The sequence below is a fragment of the Nerophis ophidion genome, linkage group LG20 (genome assembly GCF_033978795.1).
Source record: "Nerophis ophidion isolate RoL-2023_Sa linkage group LG20, RoL_Noph_v1.0, whole genome shotgun sequence".
In the NCBI taxonomy this organism is placed as follows: domain Eukaryota; kingdom Metazoa; phylum Chordata; class Actinopteri; order Syngnathiformes; family Syngnathidae; genus Nerophis; species Nerophis ophidion.
Window position 1 is genome coordinate 9,928,356 of NC_084630.1, and position 18,122 is coordinate 9,946,477.

The 18,122-nt window shown below is 40.5% G+C and overlaps 1 protein-coding gene across 2 annotated transcripts in view; it reads left to right on the top strand.

Annotated features, from left to right (window-relative positions):
- LOC133538702 (zeta-sarcoglycan-like) overlaps positions 1-18,122 on the top strand; it is a 466,471-nt gene that overhangs the window by 421,880 nt on the left and 26,469 nt on the right. The window lies entirely within an intron of this gene.

Consider the following 18,122-nt stretch of genomic DNA (forward strand, 5'->3'; position numbering starts at 1 on the left):
GTTCACCCCATCCTTGTTTGTGAATGACTGAGCATTCCATGGAAGTTGCTTTTATACCCAATCATGGCACCCACCTGTTCCCAATTAGCTTGCTCACCTGTGGGATGTTCCAAATAAGTGTTTGATGAGCATTCTTCAACTTTCTCAGTCTTTTTTGCCACTTGTGCCAGCTTTTTTTGAAACATGTTACAAGCATCAAATTCCAAATGAGCTAATATTTGCCAGAAATAACACATTTTTCCAGTTCGAATATTAAATAGTAAATATAAGAAAGAAGAGCAAAAATTGTATTAGAAAGACAATAATAAATAATATGTATATTAATACAATTTATGATTTCATAATTATACATATAGGTTATATTAAAATGTATATATTACCACTTTATATGGAATTTAAATAAATTGTGTATATATAATATATATACATATATATATATATATATATATATATATACAAATGTATATGTTTGATTTAAATGTTAAACTGTGTATATGAGACGTGTGCTACATAAATGTTGCTTATATATTGTTTAAAAAAAAGTAATATAAGTGAAGCATGTTTTAGATTTTATATATTTTGAACCTTGTTCTTGTTGTGATGGGGTAGGTTTATATAAGCGTTGCTTCAACCTACACCCTTTCGGCTCAATCATTGCTCAAATGAGAGTTTTTTTTTTCTTTTTTTGTTGTTGTTCTTTGTTTTATGTGAAGATTGCCGAAATAAATAAAATAAATAAAATAAATTAAAATAAAAAATATCTTGTCTCTGCAGTCTATTCAATTGAATAGTGTCACGCCTGTAGATTATGTTTTGTTTTCTGTCATGTCTGATCATAAAACTTGTATGGTCATACGACCCTGAGCATCCCCAATCTCATCTGTTCTCAAAGCTAAAGCAGTGTCTGGCCTGGTTAGTACTTGGATGGGAGACTGCCTCGGAATACCAGGTGCTTTTGACCTTTGGACTCTAAATTCCTTTTTTTTGTCACTCCCTGTTTTGTTACCATGACGACCAATCAGTTCACCTGTCTTTTCTCACACCTGTTTTCACTTATCATGTTCATTATTTAAGCCACAGTTACCAGGTAGTCAGTCTGGCAACATCACCTCCTTCACGACCTCGATTATCTGCTTCATGCCTTGCTATGCTGTTCATTTTGTCCACGTAAGTGTTTGTCATTCATGCCATAGCACAAGTGTTTTGTTTCATCTTTATAGTTTATAGCCTTTGTGCCAGTCTTTTGTTTCATAGCCCAAGTTTTGTACCTCCATTGTGAACGCCTTTTGTTTGTTCCTGTTTTTAGTTTATGAGTAAATAAATTAAATATGTACCTACCTTCACGCCGTTTCCACTCCATTCGCTTCGCACCTCGGGAAAACAACCCAAGACCAAGTCCAAGCCTGACAAATATAAGTTGAAAAGGATTTGCAAATCATCGTATTCTGTTTTTATTTCCCATTTACACAACGTGCCGACTTCACTGGTTTTGTGTTTTGTGTTTTCTATATCACTTGTTCTGTGGACGGTCACAAGGTGGGGAGGGGAGCCTATCCCGGTTGACGTCTGGTGAGAGGCATCAAACAGAAGAATTTGAGCTAATTCAAACTGATGATTTATGATACGCTACAGTTTTGCACCAACAGATACCGTACACCACCAGGCATGCTCGCAGCAGTTTTCTCCATTTCCTCTTCCGCCAGTCCCCTCAGTCTGTCATATTTGAATAAACCGGCCCATCTAATTAACTTTCCACTACCGGGGTTATTCATCAACATGACTGCCACTTCATAGAAAGAAGGAAGGAGACTTTTTTTTCCCCCTTTTGTGTCACTTTTCTCTGTCACTGCGTTCCATGTATTCCTTTGTCCTCTTTTCCCGTCGCATCCATTATCTTTCTTTGACTCGCGCCCCCTTTTCTGTCTCTAATCCCTACATTACTGGATGACTCCCATAAGCGAACAGTAACGTCAAACTAGCGCAGAACACTGAATGTGGCAAGCAGGGACGTGCACATGATTATAGAGGGGCAGGGGCTCAAAGTCAGAAAAGGGCAGGATTTTTTTTTTTTTTTTTTTTGTTCCTGGAAATTAATGTAAAATTAAATTTGCTAATAGGAAGCTAGCTACTTAGCTGTGTGTACTTTGTAGGTAAAAGCGATTGCCATTTCTTTTGTGTTAACAAATTATTGTATAATGAGTTAATTCACATTATCATAGGCTTGGAAGACATGAAAAGCAACAAAACACTGGTTTATTATTAGGCTATTTATTGTTATTTCGGTTGGGGACATCTCTACGCTGCTGATCCGCCTCCGCTTGGGATGGTTTCCTGTGGACGGGACTCTCGCTGCTGTCTTGGATCCGCTTTGAACTGAACTCTCGCGGCTGTGTTGGAGCCACTATGGATTGAACTTTCACAGTATCATGTTAGACCCGCTCGACATCTATTGCTTTCGGTCCCCTAGAGGGGGCGGGGGGTTGCCCACTTCTGAGGTCCTCTCCAAGGTTTCTCATAGTCAGCATTGTCACTGGCGTCCCACTGGATGTGAATTCTCCCTGCCCACTGGGTGTGAGTTTTCCTTGCCCTTTTGTGGGTTCTTCCGAGGATGTCGTAGTCGTAATGATTTGTGCAGTCCTTTGAGACATTTGTGATTTGGGGCTATATAAATAAACATTGATTGATTGATGATTGATGGTTAAAGATAAGCACTTTAATATTGAACATTGAACAGTGCATTATGAACTTCGAAAAAAATAAAAATAAATACCCAAATGAAAAAAACTTCAATGTGAAAATCGGTCCTTCTTCCTTTAACTTAATGAAAACACCATCAAGTTGTAACTTATGGTCTTTCTCACTTAATGCTTAGACCAAACAACTGAAACGCAATACAACTTTATATCTAAACCTCTACTGGGAGAGAAATGTGATCCGCCGAAAAACACAGTGAATTTTATTTTGAAAATTAACCCTGGGTTTTATTTTGTATTTTGTACACTACTTCCTGTCCCGCACGATCCGCTCTGCTCTGTGCGGAGTTGATGTGCCGTGCTCAATTGATGCGCTGTGCTCCGACATCCTGCAAAAACAGAAGCTGACACATTGAATAATACAATAATACAGCGTTTTTCTGAAATATTACCCATATTAGATGCTGAATAAGTGGACGGCGACTACACCATAACTCACAGGTTCAAGTTACTCCACTGTCACGTCTCCTCAGGCCGCAGTTGGCTCTCTCTCCTCTCTCTCACTCACTCACTCACTCGCCCTCTCTCTCTCTCTCTGGCGGGAGCGCAGGCTCAAACAACCCGGTATTACAAGAAAACGTGGAGTTTTTGTACCGCTGTTTTTTTGTTTTGTTTTGTTTTTTTACATCCTAACAGGAATTTATTAATGTTGTTTAAAGAACAAAACAAAACAAACACACACACACACACAGGCAGAGGGCACTTTTTAAGATGAGGCAAAAAAGGGCAGAGGCTCAAGCACCCACAGGGCCCTATGTGCGCACGTGCCAGGTGGGAAGGCCTGATATCATGAAAAGATTGCGTATCGTGTTTCCCCTCAAATGTGTCAACATTCCCCTGTAAGCAAATGAACTAAAATCCCCCTGGGGATGCATAAAAAAATCAATTTATTTTATTCCATATTTTGTAAATGTATTACATGCATTGACTTAGACCGTAGGTCAGCGGTCTTTAGCGCCACCCTTGTGGCTCCCTGGACCTCTTTGAAAAAGATGAAGAAACACCGATATTTTTTGTTTTAATACATTTTCTGTAGGAGAACAAACATGACACAAACCTTCCAAATTGTTAGACATCCCACTGTTTATATTATACATGCTTCACTGATGAGAGTATTTGGCAAGCACCATTTTGTCCGACTCATTAGAGCGATCCTTGAACTCATCGTAGTTTGTTTACATGTACAACTTTCTCTGATACTGCCACAAAAAGACGTGTCTTACGTCACTCCTTCTTTGTCTCATTTTGTCCACCAAACGTTTTATACCGTGCGTTGATTTTAATTGATTTGCTGGAGTGCCAATCCGGCATATTTGGTCAATCCACGACTGCAAGTATATTATTTGAGCTCATTTAATTTCCCTTACTTGTGTCCTCTGTGTATTTAATTTATATTTGGGTGTCTGATGACACATTATCTGTGTGTAATATTGACTGCATTTCTCATAGTTGTGTGCCATGTTGTTCCAGACCACAGCAAACGTTATCCAGCTTGCAAAGATTGTAATAAATCCATTAGAAGAAGACAGCCTGCCGTTTCATTTAAGTTGGACACACACATCTATACCTTTGGCCATTCTGAGCCAGTAATTTCCAGGAGTAATCTCATCCTGTGAGAGGCCTCCATTTTACTAATGATTTCCAATGTTGCAAAAACGTGTAGAATAAAAATGTAAATACAAAATATCTGTCAACAAAGATTTGCGTCATTTTGATAGTAGGCTAATATAGCTAATATAGACACATCATGTGTTGTCTTCATTATATCATTTATATAGGACTTTTAAAGTAATTTCAATAGTAGGCTAATATAGACACTTACCTCATGTGTTGTGTTCATTATAACACTTATAGAAGGCTTTTTTTGGGGGGGGTCCAGTTTGTCTCTTAACATTTTGGGTTGCCAACCCCTGACTTAAACAAACAACAATAATGTTAATCAACAGAAATATTGTTAAAAGGGAATTTAACATTTTGGGGAATTTTGTCCATCATCCACAATCCTTAGGTGAGAAAAAAACACACATTATTCCCCTTTCTGTACTTTGTAAATATTGAAAAACTGCTAGCACGAGGCGGCTAACATTTCACCGATAAAGCCCTGTAAAAATGTTTTAATAAAATCCAAAAACTGCCAACAATGCTCTATTTACACGACATGACCTGCATATTGACAAACTACGGCAACGTTGTTATTATAAGAGCTAAGAAGCAGGACTACTACTCACTAATAGTCCTGCTTCTCTGACTACTAGTGAGTTATCAACTACTGCTAACAACGTTAATTGTAGCCTGCCACTGAATAAAGAAGAATGAGCTTCAGCCTTCAAGTTTGGAAAAGTTATTGTAAGGTTACAAATCCTGTTTTTACAGATGTTTAGTAGAAAGTTGTGGCACCAAGCTGAGAAGTCAGTCAATTTTGATAATCCACACATTGCCAATTTGATACATTATGTTTCTCAACTTAGCCTTCGGCAAATTTTACGCAGCGTAAGACCATCAAAACATAGCTAGGAAGGATTGTTCTGAATTTACCAGCTCAAGGAGTGTACAAATTCTGAAAGATACAAACATCCCATTAGCGGACAATAGAAGCAATTTAAGTCACTGGGATCTGAACCGAGGAAGTCTTTGTGGCTTGTGCAGCCCTTTGAGACATTTGTGATTAAGGGGCAATATTAGTCAAATTTGATTGATAGATTATCTTATTTGAAACGTTTGGCAATAGTATGACACAATAGAATAGAACGTGTTACAACATGACACAATTAAAGGTGGCTACTACTAAAATACTTGACACACCACAAATAACATGTTAGAAATAAATAGATTAATACCAGTATAAAGAGCAGTTTAACAGTGAAAAACAGTGTAAGCTATTAGGACAGAGTCAATATCCTAATGGCCAATGGGTAAAAGCAGTTTTAATTTGATTTACTCGGCTCTAGTGTTAAAAAAAAAACCTTATTCCCTGATGGCAACAGGTTGAAAAAAATGCTGACCAGGATGAGAGCTGCCAGGATTTCCTTTGCTCTGCCGAGTTAGTGAAAGCGGGCAATTTCTTCTCTGCAGAGCAGAGGGCGGCCGACTATCTTCTCTGCTGTCCCGGTCACGCTCTGCAGGGCCTTGCTGTCTGCGGCAGAGCATACAGCAAACCACACAGTGAACAAAGTACATTAGGACTGACTAGATGGTGGCCCGATAAAAAAATACCTGCAGTTTCTCCTCAAGTTAGTTCCTACGCAGCACACACAAGAAGTGAAGTCTCTGCTGTGCCTTTTTGACTCTCACCAAGTCTGCCATTAGTGGTAGCAAACACAAAAAGTACACTCTGTTGTTGTTGACATGGATTTCACAGAGCGCATAGCAAGGGTAGCTTTAATTGCTATGCGTCCAGGAAATAACTAAAAGTAATGCTTAAAATGCCCAAAAATACTTCAAATATTACATGTTATCATGAATGTTAGTACATTACAAACTATACACACTTATAGCAGGTATATAACACGGTGTGGGAAGATTTTGGATGTTTTTAGAGGGCTTTATATGGGGAGTAGATCGTATACCCATTACCTGTGTTGTTAGCCGCCTTGTACTAGAGGTTTTCAACCTTTATAATGCATATTTAAAAGGAAGGCCATGTGTCAACTCTAAGAATTGTGGATGATGGAAGGATTCCCCAAAAAGTGCAGCTCCCCTTTAACGCTTCCATAAGCAATTTGCGATTTCCTTTTTTTATTAAGGGTAACCTAACTGTCAACAGAGGCCTGCATATGCAGTTTATACTGCATATCAATGTTCTTCTAAACCAGTCATTTAAAAAAAAAAATGTATGCAGTAACATCCATCCATCCATCTTCTTCCGCTTATCCGGGGTCAGGTCACGGGGGCAGCAGCCTAAACAGGGAAGCCCGGACTTTCCTCTCCCCAGTCACTTCATCCAGCTCTTCCCGGGGGATCCCAAGGCTTTCCCAGGCCAGCCGGGAGACATAGTCTTCCCAACGTGTCCTGGGTCTTCCTCGTGGCCTCTTACCGGTCCGACGTGGCATCCTGACCAGGTGCCCGAACCACCTAATCTGGCTCCTCTCCATGTGGAGGAGCAGTAGCTTTACTTTGAGGTCCCCCCGGATGGCAGAGCTTCTCACCCTATCTGTAAGGGAGATCACCGCCATCCGGCGGATGAAACTTATTTCGGCCGCTTGTAACCGTGATCTTGTCCTTTCGGTCATGACCCAAAGCTCATGACCATAGGTGAGGATGGGAACATAGATTGACCGGTATGTTGAGAGCTTTGCCTTCCAGCTCAGCTCCTTCTTCACCACAATTGATCGATACAGCGTCCGCATTACTGAAGACGCCGCACCGATCCACCCGTCGATCTCACGATCCACTCTTCCCCCACTCATGAACAAGACTCCAAGGTACTTGAACTCCTCCACTTGGGGCAGGGTTTCCTCCCCAACCCGGAGATGGCACTCCACCCTTTTCCGGGCGAGAACCAAGGACTCGGACTTGGAGGTGCTGATTCTCATCCCGGTCGCGAACCGATTCACTGAGAGCTGAAGATCCTGGCCAGATGAAGCCATCAGGACCACATCATCTGCAAAAAGCAAAGACCTAATCCTGCGGTCACCAAGCCGGATCCTCTCAACGCCTTGACAGCACCTAGAAATTCCGTCCATAAAAGTTATGAACAGAATCTGTGACAAAGGACAGCCTTGGCGGAGTCCAACCCTCACTGGAAACGTGTAGTTTTAGGTATAGTACTGAATATGATTCATTATTATCGTGGTATTTTACCGTAGAAGCCTATTTTAATATTATTAAGCTTACATTCTTATGGAGAGGTGTGGATATAAACATTTTATAGACAAATTAATACACATAATTATTTAATGTCACGTGGAGTGGGTTGGGGGAGGCAAAATATGTTCTTCCTATTTGAGAAGCACTGTTCTAAGCTGATATGAATTATGTTTTAAACAAAAAAAAATCCCCAACACACTTCCTAAGAAGTAGCAGCTTCTGCCAGCCCGTGGTGGTAAAAAAAAGTCTTAATCAGTATGCAGAGCCTTTTGAAGAAAAGTCGAAGGTTATCCAAAAGGTTTCATCAGAAGAAAAAGCCTTTTGGGTTGAAGGTGAAAAGACTTCAACCCCAAACAAGAAGTCCAACGGTCTTCAATTTAACCTTTGAGGAAAACCATGACCTGGATGACTAAGAATCTCCTCAGACTCACACTTGCTCAGACCTTCTGACAGAAACTCGGCTTTGTGATTAACACTACACGGTTGAAGTGACAAAATATAATACTTTTTTTTATTTATTTTATTTCTACCAGTGGTTGCATTAATGCATGGGCTTACCTGAGCTGAATCCCAAGGGCCCCCAATTTTGACGACTGATAGGATTGGTTCATGGCTGTCAATCATGCAGGGATGGTGTATTCTCTCTCTCGCGTTGTTTTTTTGTTTTTCTTTCTAGGACGCTGGTGTTAGAGGCGAGTGTGCTGACTACTGGGCTAAAAGCACAAACAAGTTATAAAAATATGGGTGACATTTTTGCTGTTCTGTAATGAAATCTGTATTTATTTTTTGCGGACTGTGTTTTCGAGTCGTAGGGGTGAAGGGTGTTAAAGGCCTACTGAAATGAGATGTTCTTATTTAAATGGGGATAGCAGGTCAGTTCTATGTGTCATACTTGATCATTTCGCGATTTTGCAATTTTTTTGCTGAAAGGATTTAGTAGAGAACATCGACGATAAAGTTCGCAACTTTTGGTCGCTAATAAAAAAGGCTTGCCTGTACCGGAAGTAGCAGACGATATGCGCGTGACGTCACGGGTTGTAGGGCTCCTCACATTGTTTACAATCATAGCCACCAGCAGCAAGAGCGATTTGGACCGAGAAAGCGACGATTTTCCGATTAATTTGAAAGATTCGTGGATGAGGAAAGTTAGAGTGACGCACTAGAAAAAACAAAGAAGAAAAAAAGCCGACAGCAGTTGGAGCGATTCAGATGTTATGAGACACATTTACTACGATAATTCTGGAAAATCCCTTATCTGCTTATTGTGTTACTAGTGTTTTAGTGAGATTATAAAGTCATACCTGAAAGTCGGAGGGGTGTGGTGACTGCCAGTGTCTCTGATGGAGGAGCCAAGAAAGTCGCAGCTGCCTCTTTGCCAGCTGCAGGAGGACGCAAGCTCCGCTCATGTCTCCGGTAAGAGCCGACATATTACCACAATTTTCTCACCGAAACCTGACATGTGGTAGAGAAACATGTTCGCTTGACCGCTCTGTTCCATATTAAAGCTTCACAACAAACAAAGAAACACCGGCTCTGTTTTGGTTGCTACAGCCGGCTGCAATCCACCGCTTTCCCCCAACAGCATTCTTCTTTTTAGTCTCCATTATAAATTGAACAAATTGCAAAAGATTCAGCAAAACAGATGTCCGAAATACCGTGTAATTATTTGATTGAAGCAGACGACTTTTAGCCGTGAGTGGTGCTGGGATAAAATGTCCGCTCCAACCAAAAACGTCAAACATTCCGTGACGTTTTCAACAGACCCTTCGCGGGAAATTTAAAATTGCAATTTAGTAAACTAAACCGACCGCATTGGAATGTGTTGCAATGTTTGGATTTCATAATTGATATAAAAACTATCAGACTGCGTGGTCGGTAGTCGTGGGTTTCAGTAGCCCTTTAAAGGAGAACATTATCACCAAACCTATGCAAGCGTCAATATATACCTTGATGTTGCAGAAAAAAGACCATGTATTTTTTAAACTGATTTCCGAACTCTAAATAGGTGAATTTTGGCAAATTAAACACCTTTCTGTTCATCGGTCTTTTAGCGATGACGTCAGAACGTGACGTCACCGAGGTAATACACCCGCCATATCCATTTTCACATTACAAACACCGGGACTCAGCTCTGTTATTTTCCGTTTTTTTTAACTATTTTTTGGAACTTTGGAGACATCATGCCTCGTCGGTGTGTTGTCGGAGGGTGTAACAACACTAACAGGGAGGGATTCAAGTTGCACCACTGGCAAGAAATCTGCCGCCAGACCCCCATTGAATGTACCAAAGTGTCTTCACATTTGACCGGCGATGCTAAGACAGACATGGCACAGAGATGTATGGATAACCTGCAGATGCATTTGCAACGATTAAGTCAACGAAATCCCAAAGGTGAGTTTTGTTGATGTTGTTGACTTATGTGCTAATCAGACATATTTGGTCATGGCATGACTGCCAGCTAATCGATGCTAACATGCTACGCTAATCAATGCTAACATGCTATTTACGCTAGCTGTATGTATATTTGAAACTAGATACCCACATTTAATGCAAAACAAACACTTACCAATCGACGGATTTAAGTTGCTCCAGTGTCACAAGATGAGAAAGTCCTGATCGTTTGGTCCGCACATTTTACCGGCGATGCTAATAAGGCAGCCATGCTATGGGCCACTTCATTAGGTACACCCATCCTATGGCCGAATAGCGTCAATAGCTATTCGCTCAATAGCTTCAATTTCTTCTTCAATTTCGTTTTCGCTATCTGGTTCCATATTCCGACCATCTGTTTCAATACATGCGTAATCTGTTGAATCGCTTAAGCCGCTGAAATCCGAGTCTGAATCCGAGCTAATGTCGCTGTATCTTGCTGTGGTAACCGCCATGTTGTTTGTATTGGCAGCCCTGTATGACGTCACAGGGAAATGGACGGGTGGATATAGCGATGGTGAAAATCAGGCACTTTAAAGCTTTATTTAGGGATATTCCGGGACCGGTAAAATTTTGAAAAAAACTTCAAAAAATACAACAAGCCACTGGGAACTGATTTGTATTGTTTTTAACCCTTTTGAAATTGTGATAATGTTCCCCTTTAAGGTTTGGGTTAAGGCAGCCCGGGTTGAATGTCAAGGTCACGTAAAGAGAAATAAAATGCTTTGAAATGGAAGTGTCACGCGTTCGGCGCACTTGTTGCGCGGAGTTTCCACTTCGTGGATGCACACACTACCAGTCAGCAGGATTGCAGGTAAGAATACGTTTAAATATAATAAAACAAAAGAACACTGGTGCAAAAAAGGGGAAAAACAAAGCGCGTGCCAATGCACGGAAAGCTAATGCTAAAAACGTAGCAGGAAACAGAAAACATTAAACGACGTGCCACACGCACGTGAAGCTAAGGTGGAACTTAGCACAAAATAATCGAGGCCACAAGGATACAAAACGTGACGTGTTGCGAAAAGCAAGTAATGGACCGAGGACGAACTAAGGAACCAGGTGGGCTTGAATACACAAATAATTATTAGTAACAGGTGTGTGACAGGAGCCCGTGAGGAGGAACACAATACGTTGCCATGGTGACTAACACAAACAAGGAAGTGCTCAAACAAGGATCGGCAGAGTCCAGAAACGAAACATGAACAAAGACATAAATAGGGCAAAACCATTAACGATCCGAGTCACGGATCGTGACAGGAAGATGGTTAAAAGCTTCTTTATCAATCAATCAATCAATGTTTACTTATATAGCCCTAAATCACTAGTGTCTCAAAGGGCTGCACAAACCACTACGACATCCTCGGTAGGCCCACATAAGGGCAAGGAAAACTCACACCCAGTGGGACGTCGGTGACAATGATGACTACGAGAACCTTGGAGAGGAGGAAAGCAATGGATGTCGAGCGGGTCTAACATGATACTGTGAAAGTTCAATCCACAATGGATCCAACACAGTCGCGAGAGTCCAGTCCAAAGCGGATCCAACACAGCAGCGAGAGTCCCGTTCACAGCGGAGCCAGCAGGAAACCATCCCAAGCGGAGGCGGATCAGCAGCGCAGAGATGTCCCCAGCTGATACACAGGCGAGCAGTACATGGCCACCGGATCGGACAGGACCCCCTCCACAAGGGAGAGTGGGACATAGAAGAAAAAGAAAAGAAACGGCAGATCAACTGGTCTAAAAAGGGAGTCTATTTAAAGGCTAGAGTATACAAATGAGTTTTAAGGTGAGACTTAAATGCTTCTACTGAGGTAGCATCTCGAACTGTTACCGGGAGGGCATTCCAGAGTACTGGAGCCCGAACGGAAAACGCTCTATAGCCCGCAGACTTTTTTTGGGCTTTGGGAATCACTAACAAGCCGGAGTCCTTTGAACGCAGATTTCTTGCCGGGACATATGGTACAATACAATCGGCAAGATAGGATGGAGCTAGACCGTGTAGTATTTTATACGTAAGTAGTAAAACCTTAAAGTCACATCTTAAGTGCACAGGAAGCCAGTGCAGGTGAGCCAGTACAGGCGTAATGTGATCAAACTTTCTTGTTCTTGTCAAAAGTTTAGCAGCCGCATTTTGTACCAACTGTAATCTTTTAATGCTAGACATGGGGAGACCCGAAAATAATACGTTACAGTAGTCGAGGCGAGACGTAACAAACACATGGATAATGATCTCAGCGTCTTTAGTGGACAGAATGGAGCGAATTTTAGCGATATTACGGAGATATTACGATATCCCACCATCCATTTTCTACCGCTTATTCCATTCGTGGTCGCAGGGGGGCGCTGGAGCCTATCTCAGCTACAATTGGGCAGAAGGCGGGGCATGGACAAGTCGCCACCTCATCGCAGGGCCAACACAGATAGACAACATTCTAGAGCCAATTTAGTGTTGCCAATCAACCTATCCCCAGGTGCATGTCTTTGGAGGTGGGAGAAAGCCGGAGTACCCGGAGGGAACCCACCAATTTAAAAAATCAGTTGCATTTGGACACCCTGCATTATGACAACGTCGTGTTACGTAAGGCAGAAGGACCACGTGGTTGCCATGCACGCGTTGAATCATCTCACCCAAAATGGAATCAATGGGCATCGTTTCTAAAAAAAAAAGCGTACTCCGATCCCTTGCAGGACAGCTTAACCAGATGCCATTCCTTTCTCACGTGCTTCCATACCGGCGTTCCCTGACTGCTGACACCGTCAAATGAACAGAGGCGAGCTGATGAAGGGAGAATGTAAGGGGAGGACGGAATGAGTGGGAGGTGGAGGAGGTTGGCAGAAAATAGATGTTTCTGTCGATTTTGCGGGACAATATAAAAGCATGTGGGACAACGAGGCTTAGAGCCAAATCGATGTTGTCAGCAACTGGCATTTAAAAAGGGACCATTAAAGTTTAGAAAGTTTGGAAACCCTGCCCTGGAATCAAGGCCAAATGGAGTCGAGACAGGAGAGCAATGGCTTCCATTAAAATCAGGGCTGACAGCTGGCAGGTTTGCTCATAATTCCTATAATTATGTTGTTTTATATTTTTATTCTCCTTTACTCTTACTGACAGGAACTGCACGGCTTTTTAAATTCAATCCCCACCCCCACGTTTTGGTACTTTGCAAAACACTAAAATGAACTCAATGTTTATTTCAAGAACTGACGGTACAACAAGGAAAAAAATTGGCATCTGACAATCTCTTTGTTGATTGAACAATGTTCCATTTGTCACAGCAAAAATATTATTTTATTTCACTATTCGAAAGAGCTGCAGATTCACTGTTTTGATCACTTCTTATTTATTTACATTTGTATTTAGCATTGACTGTCACGCTTGGTAAAAGGATTGGACTCAGATGCAGAGTTGGGACTTTAGACAGGCTTTTATTTTGACAACTTCCTTTTACCTCCAAAGTCAAGAAATAACATCTATAATCACAAAAAAAAAACTACTCGGCGAAAAGGTTCCGGAAAAACAAGGAACAACCGAAAATCACTCCGAACGGAGGAAAACAAAAAAGTAAAGACGAACTATAATTGACAAAAAACGCTCCAACAGGAGGACCAAAACAACAGCTATGAAAATTTCTACACTACCTAATTTCATAAAGTTTTAGCAAAAATAGTCACTCAAAAAGTTGAGGAATAAATGAAAACATTTTAACAGAAACTTACCACTGCGGCTGAATAACAAAATAATCAAAATCACTCTGCTGAGGAGGAAGAAAGGAAATCTCAAAATATCCACAAAAGGGGTTCAGGATCAAGGGACATAAGCACGAGACAAGGCAAGGCATGGACAAGAACATGGACGCTAGAGAGCACGAACAAACGAGACAATCTGGCACAGAACAAAGGAAGGAGTGAGCTTATAAAACACATGAAGGTCATAGGGAACAGCTGGAAACAATCAGAGAACAGGGATGACGTCAGACTGATGACACAAAAGGAAAGGCAAGTGACCTGAAACGAGAGGAGAGTTACTTTTCAAATTAAAACATGCAAACCATAAGACAGAAAAAACCCAAGACAAGACATCCCTCACCGCGGTGTGACATTGACAATCACAATTACAAAAAATGTTGTGTTTTTTGATAACCTCTTATGATAGTCATGTGTGGGTTGATTCTGAAATATTGATACCGCCGATACCAAATATTTATGTTTTAATAATGATAAACAAATCAAAATATTGACACTTTAGTCATTTCAGATCATGTTTATTATTAACAGAAACACAGGAACTAAATCAGTGAGATCTTAATAACCAAATAAAATTTGATGGGGCGGCATAGCTCGGTTGGTAGAGTGGCCGTGTCAGCAACTTGAGGGTTGCAGGTTCGATTCCCGCTTGTGCCATCCTAGTCACTGCCGTTGTGTCCTTGGGCAAGACACTTTACCCACGTGCTCCCAGTGCCACCCACACTGGTTTAAATGTAACTTAGATATTGGGTTTCACTATGTAAAGCGCTTTGAGTCACTAGAGAAAAGCGCTATATAAATATAATTCACTTCACTTCACTTGATTGGTGGGGGAAAAAAAACAAAAAAAACATATTTATATATATATATATATATATATATATATATATATATATATATATGGCTTCACGGTGGCAGAGGGGTTAGTGCGTCTGCCTCACAATACGAAGGTCCTGCAGTCCTGGGTTCAAATCCAGGCTCGGGATCTTTCTGTGTGGAGTTTGCATGTTCTCCCCTTGAATGCGTGGGTTCCCTCCGGGTACTCCGGCTTCCTCCCACTTCCAAAGACATGCACCTGGGGATAGGTTGATTGGCAACACTAAATTGGCCCTAGTGTGTGAATGTGAGTGTGAATGTTGTCTGTCTATCTGTGTTGGCCCTGCGATGAGGTGGCGACTTGTCCAGGGTGTACCCCGCCTTCCGCCCGATTGTAGCTGAGATAGGCGCCAGCGCCCCCCGCGACCCCGAAAGGGAATAAGCGGTAGGAAATGGATGGATGGATGGATGGATATATATATATATAACCCCTCTTCCACCGTGAAGCCCATATATATATATATATATATATATATATATATATATATATATATATATATGTATATATATATATATATATATATATATATATGTATATATATATATATATATATATATATGTATATATATATATATATATATATATATATATATATATGTATATATATATATATATATATATATATATATATACTGTGGTGGGGGAAAAAAAACAAAAAACTATATATATATGTGTGTGTGTGTGTGTGTGTGTGCATATATACAGTATGTGCATTTGTATATGTATATATGTATGTATGCATGTATATCAGTGACGTGCAGTGAACTATACACCAGGTGAGGCATAGATACTTTTGGAATTTTTCTTCTTCTTTTTTTTTCTTTTTTCACTTAAATTCATACGAGCAGTTCTAACCATTGTTGATTTAGGTTGCACATTAGAACAACAGGAAAACGAATGGAGTCATTTGCTTTCATAAAAACGTTATCATAATGACATTATGCTTTGACAAATTGTTCCAAAAAGTATTTTACAAAGTTGTTATTAAAAATACTTGTTGGTCCCATTTTCTTTTAACAAAATAAATCAAATATTGTGTGTATCTTACCTTTCTGTATTTAACCTGAAGCAGCAATAACACCCACAAACGCTGGCTTACTCAAATAAAAATGCCATGTTTGTGAAAAATACAGTTTAAAAAAAAAAAAAAAAAGGCTGGCTTCCGCTGGAGAGACATGTGTCTGCAAGCTTTAGCGCCCCCATTTCTCCCAGTCTGGTGAGTCAGATTACTGCTGAGGCATTGAACAATATATCGCCCCCTACTTTGAGGCAGAGGTACTTGCTGCCTCATAGCCTGCCTTTTCCCCGTGGCATCAAGCACGCGCCCCCTCTCACGCACACGCTCAATACACTTTGTGTGTAGCCGTGGAGGCACCACCTGTGTCTGCCTCAGTTTTGGTCTGCTGCGTTATTTTGATCAGGAAAGACAGAGTTTCTTTGATTTTGACCATGGAAATTATCTAAATATACAGGAACCACACCAAAATCACATACAGTAGAAACCATTGACCAAAAAAGAAATATTCAAACTTATTTTATCACTCTGTGTTTTGAACAGCTCATAGTTAAGCCTTTTACCCCTCCTGGTGGCAAGGTGAGGCACTGCCTCACTTGCCTCCCCTGACAGCACGTCACAAAAAAGTATTTAGTCAGCTACCGATTGTACACTTCAACTGTGAGAGACAGAATGTGAAAAAAAATCCAGGAATTCACATTGTAGGAATTTTAAAGAATTTATTTGTAAATTAGGGTGGAAAATAAGTATTTGGTCAACCATTCAAAGCTCTCACTGATGGAAGGAGGTTTTGGCTCAAAATATCACGATACATGGCCCCATTCATTCTTTCCTTATCACGGATCAATCGTCTTGTCCACTTAGCAGAAAAACAGCCCCAAAGCATGACGTTTCCACCACCATGCTTCACAGTAGGTGTGGTGTTCTTGGGATGCAACTCGGTATTCTTCTTCCTCCAAACACGACGAGTTGAGTTTATACCAAAATGGATACATGGATGATACGGCAGAGGATTGGGAGAATGTCATGTGGTCAGATGAAACCAAAATAAAACCTTTTGGTGTTTGTAATTGCATATTTATATATGTGTGTGTGTATATATATATGTATCTATATAATGGGTGTGTATGTATACGGTATATGCATGTATATATGACTAACCTTAAAACAACCATTATAAACTGTTTATTTAAGAAAATGACTGGCAAATAAAAGGAGTCACTGGGTATTATAAAACAGCAAATGTACGTATCCTTTGATCGAAGGCTATTTGGATACACTACATAGAGAGTTAGATATAAATAAAATAGCACAGTCGATGCAGGATAACGCCATCATTTGTTTCACTCTGTGATTTTATATCGTTTGAAGATGATTCCCAAGACAAGCAACATTTGAAATACACTACTTTTTCAATTTTACCGGACACATTAGGTACATTTGCACTAAGTATCGGATCGGTATCACCGATACTAGCCTGAATTCTACTCTGTATTGGACCGGAAAGACAATCAGTGGTATCGCACACTGGTATTATGATTAAGCGCCATTCCTGAGTAAACAAAAGCATTATTTTTATTAATTAAGTGCCGCGCATTCGGTTTTAAGGATGAAATGTTGACCCAATGCTGGTAATAGTGAGGTAAAATGAAGTCATCAGCAAACACGTTGATTTGGGTTACGATCGGGTGTGTTGGAACAGTGACAAGGCTTAATAAGACTCTGTAGCTCGAAGCTGATATTGGAATGAGACGAGGTTGTGTTTTGGTTTGGCTCCGGTGGTTTGTCCATAGCCTGCAGGTAAATTAGAGCAGCGGCTGAATTAGAATGCTGGAAGGGGATGTACGCAGCCTCACAATAACCTTGACACTTTCAAATTAAACTGGCTTGTACACAAAACAAGTGCAAGGAGAAAAACAAACCCCGCGATAGGACACTCGATTGCTTTTGAACGCTTCAAGTTCTTGGGAGTCTTTCTCTGAATTGAATCGGTGAGTCGCTTGTAACAAAACGCATGTGCGGAATCCGACACATGCACAAGAAGTTGTAGATTTAAACCACTTCCTCGTGGTCTAGATCAGTGTTTTTCAACCTTTTTTTGAGTCGAGGCACATTTTTTGGGGTTGAAAAAATGCGGAGGCACACTACTAGCAGAAATCATTAAAAAACAAAACTCAGTTGACAGGAAAAAAGTCGTTGTCGCATTTGTTGGATATGACTTTAAATCAGGGGTCAGCAACCCTTTTGAAACCAAAAGCTACTTCTTGGGTACTGATTAATGCGAAGGGCTACCAGTTTGATACACACTTAAATAAATTGCCAGAAATAGCCAATTTGCCCAATTTACCTTTAACTCTATGTTAATATTAATAATTAATGATATTTATCTTTGTGGAAACACTGATCCTCTTAATGATTTATCACAATAAATATATATATAGAAAGAGATAAATATTTAAAAAAATTGGTATTTCTGTCCGTCATTCCGTCGTAC